We start from the raw sequence: 10,982 nt of genomic DNA, 5'->3' as shown, positions 1-10,982 counted from the left end.
ATTCAGAGGAAGGAAACTAAGGATTCAGAGGATCCACTTGTAGAGATCAGGGAGATCTTATGCCTGCATCAAGGATTATGGAATTCAAACTGAACTTTACTTGATCTGGTTTTCAAGAGATGAAAGGTATATGAATTAGAATAGATTCCATCACCAAACCATGCCCAGGAGACAAAGTAAACAATAGAATTAAACTAATTACCAACCAACCAACAATGTATGAAAATCAGGAAGGGTACTGTCATCCTACCATGCCCATGGAACAATGATGAACAATATGGCTTCCTGACTTCATAAACATAAAAAGGGGAAAGGAATATTTAAAGCCATTGCAAACCCATTGTAATTTCAGTCACAACAGACCATTAAGGACTAAGAAAAATATTCCTTGAATAATCAACTAGAATCACATTCAGTTTATGAATTTGAAATTACAGGAACAAAATATAATCTCCCATCTCGCTACAGGCTTCACCTCTTAGCCCCAGCTAAGAGGTTTAGCCAACCATGATTAGGCTAAGGACCTTAAGATTCATAGAAGAAAGAAAGAAAGAAAATAACATAGAAGATCCGAAAACAAACCCAGCTCTCCCTGTCTTCTCTGTTTCTCTATCTCTCTCCCTGACGTCCAGCCAGAAAAACCCAACTGTTGCTCCCCGTTTTCAGCCTCCTCACGTCCCTCCACACGCTCCAGTGGTGTCTTCTCACGCTCCAGCAACCAACCTCCTCACGTCCCTCAAAAAAACACTTCCAATGCTCCCTGACGTCCCAACTCCTTTCCCTCCTTTTTAAGCCACCGATCTCTCTCTACCTTATAGGCAGCCGAACCTATCCACTGCAGGCGTGCTGAAGGGGACTCTTTTCTCCCCATCTTCGATCAGGAATCTCCGCAAAAACAATCGGTGCGGAAACTCCATTTACGTAGTAAGAAAATATTGCTGATTTGCGTTAGCTGCAGGACCCATGATCTGAGTCTAAGGAGAAATCTGCCCCGTCCATTAGATGAGGCTAGAAATTATGGTCGAGAATATATATTTTTGGTCCTCTGCTGATGCGGCATACTGGATATTTTATCTGCCATCCATCTTGCGTTTGAAGTATTGAAATCCGATCCTCGCTATCTCTTGAACTTTTGTCACCTAAGTCTTGCTCAGATGGACCGAGGGATTCTAATGGATGGTCCGGATTGGACCTTTGAGTTCAGATGGTGGCCCACAAGGATCAACCGGCGCCCCTGTTTCATGCCAGAAGAAACGGAAGTTTCCATCTTTTGATTGAGAGTTGGTGGGGCCCATGAACACTGTCATAAAGTAAATCCACCCCGTTCATTCGACTCATGGCGAAAAACTAATAAGACATGTGCATTTTTTCTTCATCTTAGTGTGGCCCACCGTATCTTCTACTCCACCGTTCATCATGCATTTAACGGTTAGGATTCTGCAGAATCTTCCCTGATCTCAAGAGGCCACCTAGGTGAGGTAAATACCCCACCTATGCACACAATGGACGGTACCGATCGGTTATTTGGAAGAGGAATGGGCCCCACTAAGAGGAACCGGCGGACGCTGGAGCGTCCGCTGTTAGCTGATTTGTGTTTTGAGAAGATGAGTCGGTCAGCGCACGCTGACCGACTTAAGGTGTACTGGCGTAAGTCCGGTGCACCTTAGTACATGCACACACACTGTACATGTAGGTCCCACGGAGGTGTTTGTGACAAATCTGCTCCATCCATCCTCTTTAGAACCACATTTAAGGGATTGAGACTAAAATTAAGACATATCCAAAGATCTGGTGGGCCCCAAATCATGATTTTAGTGGATGATCTGTCCGTTGGGACACTTACACAGGGATTGAACGGATGAAATTTGACGTGTATGGTTAATTTATGACCCTCAGGCCATGTATAAAGTTTTGAGTTGATCGGATGGCGAGAACCCTGTGATCTTGCATTTTGGACGTCTTTTGGGCCACTTAAGCTCCAATTTCTTGATTTTCTTGAATCCCTGGCATGCACATCCGTCGATCTTGGTCTCCTGGGGTCCATCGCTTGCCTTGGTGATTTCAGACCGCTAAATCCATGCTTTTAGTACCTTTTTCCCAGTCCAGGCACGTAAACACGCCCTGCAACACAAACACGTTTTAAATCGGGCCGTTAAACAGTATCATGTTTGAAAACCCAGGTAATAATAGGGTCTGATATGCAATATTTGACCCTCAACAGTCGCATTAACAGGTTATGTACAGAAGCAAATCATGTGACAATATATAACTTCAGATAAGGCATGTAAAGAAGCATCATGAATTAATAACTAAGGAGAATATATTACCAAGTCATGTGAATAAAGATCAAGGATGAACTAGCATGTGAGCAAGTATCACAATGATGGTAGTCTAGTACAAACTAGGTTTAGCTAATTTAGAAATGGAAAGCCCAAGTGGAAAGTCATCACCTGTATGGTAGTGTTTCGAACTCGACCTGAGTTTTCTTGAGGTCTGGGGTCACTCAAAGATTCTCCTAAAAATTATAGCTTGCATTTGTCAGGAATTTCTATGGCTTTGTACTAAAGTTCAAAGGAATGTAACACAAGGCCCTTTAGGCTTGTGTTAGGCCCACCATGCTCAAGGTGGTCCAATAGTGCTTCAAGCTCATCCTTACCAGTGGTTTGGACAGGTCCTACCATATGGACCTCACATGCATCAGGTGGCCCTTATGAATGGGATGCACTTACCCACACCCTTAGCTATTCTTAAGGGATCATCAATAGAGTGTTTCCCCAAGGGATTAATTTTTGGCCTGAAAAGGTTATTTGGGCATATCAATAGGCCATGATTTCTACTGTTGGAATTTCCGCGAGGCCCATTCCGGGGTTTTCTTTTCTATCAAGCTGCTCATAGGGTCACCAGGCCCGGCTTTAAGAGGTCAGACAAATGCCCTGCTATTCCAGGACCCTGGAGGGTTTCATTAGAGGGTGTTTAACTCGCCACTGTAGATGGCAATGTGGCCCACTAGGTAGGGGTCCATCTTATTATCTCCTCAGCCTTTAGGACAAATCCACTAGATGGGTGGATGGCTTGGATAAGACACCACCATCAGGGTGGGGCTGAAAGTAGATGGTTTGGGTGCAATCCCCTGATCAGGCCCATGGCAGGTGGACGGAGTGGATAGATAATGCATTAAAGTGGCTATGTCTAGATCTTGGACGGTCTGGATATAGCACCTGCACTTGGTGGGATTCACAAGCACGGTTCAAAGGGATGGTGCAGATGTGATTGCCCACCACATGTGTCTAATATGTATATAAATATATCAACACCATCTGCTCCTAATATATATTTAAATATTATATATCACATGTATCTGACATATATTTTAATATTATACATCATACGCATCTGATATATATTTTAATATTATATCAATGTGGGTCCCACATGGGCCTTTCATCATATATATACACAATGTATGTGTATATTAACTCAACGTGGTTCCCATGGGGCCCACCACATATAGCATTGTATTATTTAATATTATACACATACCTTTTTCTTTAAGCCTGTACAGTAGCCGTCCAGCACTGCCTGCCCATTGATGGACGGCCAAGATGAAACAAGGAGGTCCAGTGCTGTTTGATGGACGGTCCTGGATGCAATCCACGTACACCACATCTCATGCATCTGAGGTACTTTATATGATGCCATATTTTAAAATTTTCATGCATGTACAGATGCATGTACATGTATTTAACTATATACATATATACATATATATTTTTTCCTTTTCTTCCATGCAGAAACGTCCAGCACTGGACGATCTGGAACGTCCATTGATGGACAGCCTGGATGTAGTCCATCTACTCCATGTGCGTGGAAGGGATGCGTGTATTCAGAAGTGGGTCCACACGTGTGGGACCCACAGGCTATATGCATAGCTTTATCTTATAATATAAGAGCATTTATTATTATAAAATACATATGCATGCATTATATATATTCGTGTGTGTATATATATATATATATTTGTTTTTCTTTTATGCATGCAGTGGTGTTCAGGGCCGTTGAAATGGATGGACGGTCTGAACCCAAAATGGGTGGACGGCATCGATGAAACACATGATCTCAGTGGGTCCCACAGATTACATGCATGCACAATATAATATTAAACATATCCATATAGATATCTATATATTAAAAAACGTCCAGGCCTGACGTCCTTTGCTGGACGGCCTGGATGTGCCACGTCATCAAAGTGGGGCCATATACACGGCCCACCAACTGTAGTAAGGTGGGGTCCACCTGTTGATACAGGGTGCGGCCCACTTGCACATGTGCAAGGCCCAAAACCAAGTCATTCCACCGGTTTTTGGGTGAGGCCCACTTGCATTTGTACAGGGCCCACCAGCATTTGGTGAAGCCCATGAGCAGCCTGCCTGTTTTTGCAGTGCACATGGCTGTCCCCCTGCAATGACATGGAACAGCAGGCCGTTTTGGAGGCCGCTCCCGCCATTTTCTGGCCCAAACACGGCCCGTTTCCCGGCCATTTTATGCTCATGTCGATGCCTAAATGGTGGCGTAGTGGCTGCCACTTCGTTCAGCCAAAGAACGGCCCGAAATAGGGGCATTTTTAGCCGAGTTCCTGGACTGATATCAGTCCGCTCGTTGTTACTCAAATAGAGCCGCTCGTGAGCCGGTTCTGGATGGAGTTTCAACCCCTAGCTAGGGCCATTTGCATGACGTTATTTGACCTTAAGCAGGGCCTGAAACTCAGGCCACGTTTGGTCCTGACACAGTGCCTGCACTCAGGCTATTTTGAGCTTTAAAACAGAGTCTGTTTTGGCTCTATGTATGGTTCCTGCTATGGGTATTTTTCAGCTACGAACAGGGCTCTGTTTGGTGGTTTGTTTGAGGTGCAAGAGGGGCATGGTGGAGCTTTAGTCTCAGACCATTTTAGAGTTCCTAGAGAAAGAAGTTTTACCTGGTGCAGTTGGGTCCGACCCGGTCTTGGTTTGTCACCCACACACCCACCAGTCTCACCTACTTCTTCTCCTTCTTTTCTTCCTTTCTCAAATGGTGCTGCTGTGTACACTCACTGACTCGGCTCGGTCCGCTCTTCACGGACTGAGTTGGGGCAGTGAGCGTCAGACTCACCGAAAACGCCCTTTCTTCCCTCTGTTTTTCTTCCTCACTTCTCTCCCTGCTTCCTCCCTTACTTTTCTTTCTATGTGAGGTTTGAGAGGGCTGGGCCTCTCCTTATATAGGCAGATAAAGAGGAGGCTTGGTGGTGGGTCTTTAATGCAGCCAGGAGACAATGGCTGTGTCGCCGCCCTCCCCAACCTAGAAAAGGAAATCGTTAGTTGGCCTTGTCTAGCCATTTCAGGCCATGAGGGAACTTTGGCAGCTCGCGTGCAAGCGACCAGGCGGCTGAAATCTGTGGATAACGGCATGCTAGCGTGCATCTCAAGTCTCGCATTGAATGTTAGCCACGCTTGAAGGGCTTGGACGTTTGTAACTGGTCTTCACAGTTTCATTGCATGTGTCTAAGATCTTATATCATTTTGTTTAGTGGACCCACGTGATTAAAATGGACGGTCTGGATCGTCCAGAAAGTGGCTATGGTGGCCCACTTTGGGGCTCAAAATCTTCTAGATTCAAAATTCTAATGGCGGGAGGGACATCTCTCGTTTTTGGCTTGGTCAAAGGCCATTTGACCGAGCTGCTTGGTTCGGTGCACATCCTGCACATTAGCCCAAGGTGCACATGCACCTAGTGTGGGGTTTATTGTGATGTTTGTGATAAATCTACACCGATCATTCATTTCGGGGTCCCCTATATAGGACCCCTGGTCCTGTTTGGGGCACAGGTTAGGCCCAGGTGGGCCATGTTATGCCATTTAGAGCCTCACTTTGCCCATAGGTTGTAATCCAATGGTCAAATGGGCACGAGGTTTTGTTTTAACGGTGGAACAGGGATTCAAGGGGGTTCCAAGTGCCTGGTTGGCCGTAGTAATTTATTCTAAGGTGGTTAGTGGATTCATTGTGACAATGTAATTTGATTAATTGTGTTCATAGCGTGTTTGAATCTAAGGAATTGTTGAGTTTTACCTTCCGGCTGGTGTTGGGTTCGACTTGGCTCCTTCAAATCGTGGTGGTTGGCTTTACTGTTGAACAAGAGTCTCGACCTACACGTGCAGAGTTTTAATTGTCTTTTAATCTCAATAACCGGGTTATCAGGGGTAACACCCGAGTACCAGATGTACGGGGTGTTACATTTTACCCCCCTAAAAAAAATTCGTCCTCAAAATTACCTGCGGTGTGTCACTGAATAAGTGGGGATATTTTTCTCTAACTTCAGCCTCTCGCTCCCACGTCGCCTCTTCTTTTCCATGGTGTGACCATAGAACCTTGACTAATGGTATCATTTTCGTCCGTAGGATCTGCTCTTTGTGGTCCAAGATACGGATGGGTTCCTCTATATAAGAAGCGTCGTCGGTAAGTTCAATTTGCTCCCAGCTAACAATGTGTGATTCGTCTGGCGTGTACTTCTTTAACATAGATACGTGGAAAACATTGTGGATGCTAGTTAGTGCAGTCGGTAGCGCAAGGGGATATGCTACGGCTCCCACACGATCCAGGATCTCGAAAGGCCCGATGAAGCGAGGTGCAAGCTTCCCTTTTTGTCCGAACCTCATCAGACCCTTCATAGGGGAGACCTTTAAAAATACGTGATCACCTACCGCAAACTCCAGATCGCGTCGTCGATTGTCTGCATAACTTTTCTGTCTACTCTGAGCGGTACGCAAACGCTTCCGAATGACATCGATTACTTGGGTGGTAATCTGGACGAGCTCAGGTCCTAACAAACTCCGCTCTCCTATTTCAGCCCAACATTGCGGGGCTCGACAAGGGCGACCATATAGAGCTTCGTATGGTGCCATGCCTATACTGGATTGGAAGCTGTTATTGTAAGCAAACTCGGCAAGGGCCAAATGGTCGTCCCAGTTTCCCTTAAAGTCGAGGGCACAAGCTCTTAACATATCCTCCAGGACCTGATTTACTCTTTCTGTCTGTCCATCTGTCTGGGGGTGAAATGCCGTGCTGAACTTAAGCTCCGTGCCGAGTTCCTCTTGCAACCTTCTCCAAAAGGTGGATGTAAAGCGGGAGTCACGATCTGATATGATCTCCCGAGGAACTCCATAAGATCGAACGACTTCGCGAACATAGAGTCTTGCAAGATTGTCAGTTGAATCTGTCGTTTGAATAGGCAAGAATCGAGCAGACTTTGTTAGCCTATCCACAATGACCCAGATTGAGTCATGTTTTCTCTGAGTCCTTGGAAGTCCAACAATGAAGTCCATAGAGATGCTGTCCCACTTCCACTCAGCTATGGGTAGGGGCTGAAGAAGGCCTGCGGGTTTGCGGTGCTCGGCCTTTATCTTCTGGCACACCATACATCTTGCTACGAAACTGGCTATGTCTCTTTTTATGTTACTCCACCAGTATTGCCTCTTTATATTGTTGTACATCTTCGTACTCCCTGGATGTATGGCCATTCTGGAGTGGTGTGCCTCTTTCATTACTTCCTTTCTTAATTCTGCATCGTTGGGTACACATATCCGCCCTTGATACCGAAGGCCACCATCGCTACCAACCCTCCAGCCCGATATCTCTTCACTCTTGCATTTTTCTTTCATCTTGACGAGCCATTCATCCTGGTCCTGGGCGGAGATCACATGTCGGACCAGGGTCGGCTCTGCAGTCAACAAAGCTACATACGCATCGGGTTCATCGAGGGTAAGCTGGATGTCGAAATTCTGTACGAACTCCATCATCTCCCACTCCTTGATCATTAGAGTGGCCACCAGCTCATGTTTCTTCTTTCGACTCAACGCATCAGCTACAGAATTAGCTTTACCAGGGTGGTACGAGATATTAAAGTGGAAGTCCTTGAGTGTCTCCATCCACCGGCGCTTGCGCATATTCAAATCTTTCTGTGTAAATATGTATTTCAGGCTCTTGTGGTAACAGAACAACTGAAAATCCTCACCGTATAGGTAGTGCCTCCATATTTTTAAGGCAAAGACTACCGCTGCGAACTCCAGGTCGTGAGTTGGGTAGTTCTCTTCGTGCTTCTTCAGTTGGCGAGAGGCATAAGCAATCACTTTGTCATTCTGCATCAAAACACAGCCAAGGCCCATCTTCGAAGCGTCACTATACACCACAAATTTTTCTCCTTCTTGTGGAAGGGTGAGCACTAGTGCAGACGTCAGCCTCATTTTCAGCTCCTGGAAGGCTGCCTCTGTGTTCTCGTCCCATGTGAATCGAGCGTTCTTCTTCGTTAGTTGGGTGAGTGGTTGCGCGATTCGGGAGAATTCCTTGATAAAACGCCTGTAATATCCTACCATGCCTAAAAAGCTTCGAACTTCGGTCACTGTGGTGGGCTGGTCCCATTTGGATACTGCTTCGACTTTAGCGGGATCAACTGCGATGCTTTCTTCCTTCACTACGTGCCCTAGGAATTTCACTTCCCTTTTCCAGAACTCGCATTTTGATAGCTTGGCATACAGCTGATTTTCCTTTAGCGTACTCAGGACCATGTGCAAGTGTTTCTCGTGTTCCTCTTGGCTTTTGGAGTAAACCAAGATGTCGTCGATGAACACGATCACAAACCGGTCTAGGTATGGCATGAAGACTCGGTTCATGAGGTCCATGAATACCGCCGGAGCATTTGTAAGTCCAAAGGACATTACTAGGAATTCGTAGTGCCCATAACGAGTCCTGAATGCAGTTTTAGGGATATCCTCATCCCTGATTCTTAATTGGTGATATCCTGATCACAGATCAATCTTTGAGAAATATCTGGCGCCCTTGAGCTGATCGAACAAGTCGTTGATACGCGGGAGAGGATATCTATTCTTTATCATCACTTCATTCAACCATCGGTAATCTATGTAGAGGCGCATCGATCCGTCCTTCTTTTTCACGAAGAGGACTGGTGCCCCCCAAGGAGAAACGCTGGGGCGAATGAAACCTTGGGTCAGCAACTTATCTATCTGCTTCCTAAGCTCTTCCAATTCACAAGGGGCCATTCGAAATGGGGGTAATGATATGGGGGCAGTTCCTGGTTTGAGGTCGATGCAGAAATCTACTGCTCTCCTCGGGGGTAGACCTGGTATTTCTTGAAATACTTCAGGGAATTCCTGCACCACTGGGATTTGGCTCACAGCGGATTCAACTGATTCTAATTCTTTCAGGGCTTGTAAACTTTCCAGCGTACCGTGCTTACTTTTTCCTTTTACGGTGAAGGAGGCCTGCCCAGGGACGGTTATGGTGACCGTTCTGTTGCGGCAGTCCATTATTGCCCGGGCTTGAGAAAGCCAATCCATCCCGAGGATGATGTCGAATTGTTTCATAGGCATGAGGATTAGGTCCACAGCCACTTTATGGTGTGCGAGAGTTAGGGGACAATCTTTACATATCTTATCTGTTTCAAGGAATTTACCCATGGGGGATGCTACGACTAAGGGACCATGTATGTGAGTTATGTTCAACCCTAGTCTATTTGCAATAGTAGAGTCCATGAAAGATAAGGTTGCACTGGAATCAAATAAGAGAAAGACAGGGGTACCATGTATGTGAGCGGTACCGTGGATGGTCTGATGGAGGTCTTCCTCGGTGTCTGCCGTGGCTACAGCAAATACGCGAGCAGGGGCCCTCTGGTGGACTGGAGGTCCCGATCTTTGCATCTGCGGTCTTGGTGCTGCCTTGGTAGCTACGGGTCCTGCATGCGGGCGACCTGCTGGTGGAGCGATGCCTTCGTCTCTCATCTTTTTGAAACAACTTCGTGCGGAGTGCCCGATCTTGTGGCAGTACTCACAGCCTCTTATGGCAGGCATGGGTGGTACACCTGTAGGCATGACCCTGACCCTCCTTTCTGATGCAGATGGGGCCGGAGGCGCTTGTCTGGGCCTGACTGGGGCTTCCCTAGCTGAGGAACGGGTCCTTAGGGCGCGTTCAAAATCCTTTTCGACTCTCATAGCCTTATCCACCAGCTCGGCGAAGTCTTCGAAGTCCCAAGCACACAGTCGCGACTGGATTCCCTGTCGAAGCCCCTCCTTGAATTTCTGTAATTTGTACTCAGCATCTTCCAGGGCTTTCGGCACATATCGAGAAAGTTCATCGAACCGGGCCTCATATTGGGCGACGGTCAGATTGCCCTGCTCCAGCTTTAAGAACTGAGCTATCTTCTCATTCCTACATGACCAGGGAAAGTATTTTTCAAGAAACTTCATCTTAAACCCAGCCCATGTCCATGCATATGTGGGCGGGACGCTCCGTTGTAAGCCCTGCCACCAGTTCTCCGCCTCGCCTTCCAACAAGTACGTGGCCAAGTTTACTATTTGGGAGTCGGTGCACTCCAGGGGCCTCATAATCTTGTAAATCCTTGCTAGCCAACGTTCTGCTTGTACGGGATCCGGTGCTCCTTCAAACGTTGGAGGTCGGAGCTTTAAGAACCTTTCAAAGATGTCCGCACCTTGACTATATCTTTCTCGGGATGCTTCCCCGCGATCTCTGTTCCCCAAAGATTCCATCATGAGGGCATGCATGTCTCGTTGCTGGCGCATGAATACATCTTGTTACTGTTGCATAGCTGCAGCCATTTGCTCTCTTACGGATGCTCCAGCGGTCGGCATCCCTTGTGCGAAGTATTGGGATGGCAGCCCAGTGGTGAAGTCTCGTGGGGAAGGAGAATCCCCCACCGTTTCTGATGCGTTGTCTGTATTTGCGATGCCTGGTGGAAGGCCTGGAGTATACTCTGGACTGCGCTTTCTTTGGCGCTCACTTGAGGGGATAGGGTGGATATCGACCGTGTCAATACGGTGTGATTGCAACACTGGCGGCATGATTCCCTGAGAAGTCAAAATTCGTGGTTCAGTTGTTTGGGGAATTTCCTTAATCTTCCGCGAAATAATGTCAAGGTCAGTTATC

The 10,982-nt window shown here is 46.7% G+C and overlaps 1 pseudogene; it reads right to left on the bottom strand.

Annotated features, from left to right (window-relative positions):
- Positions 1 to 6,151: 6,151 nt before the first annotated feature.
- Positions 6,152 to 10,600, bottom strand: LOC131238041 (uncharacterized; annotated as a pseudogene).
- Positions 10,601 to 10,982: the final 382 nt, after the last annotated feature.

The sequence above is a fragment of the Magnolia sinica genome, chromosome 2 (genome assembly GCF_029962835.1).
Source record: "Magnolia sinica isolate HGM2019 chromosome 2, MsV1, whole genome shotgun sequence".
NCBI lineage: Eukaryota > Viridiplantae > Streptophyta > Magnoliopsida > Magnoliales > Magnoliaceae > Magnolia > Magnolia sinica.
Note: the sequence above shows the minus strand (reverse complement) of the source record. Positions and strands in the feature narration are given on the sequence as shown.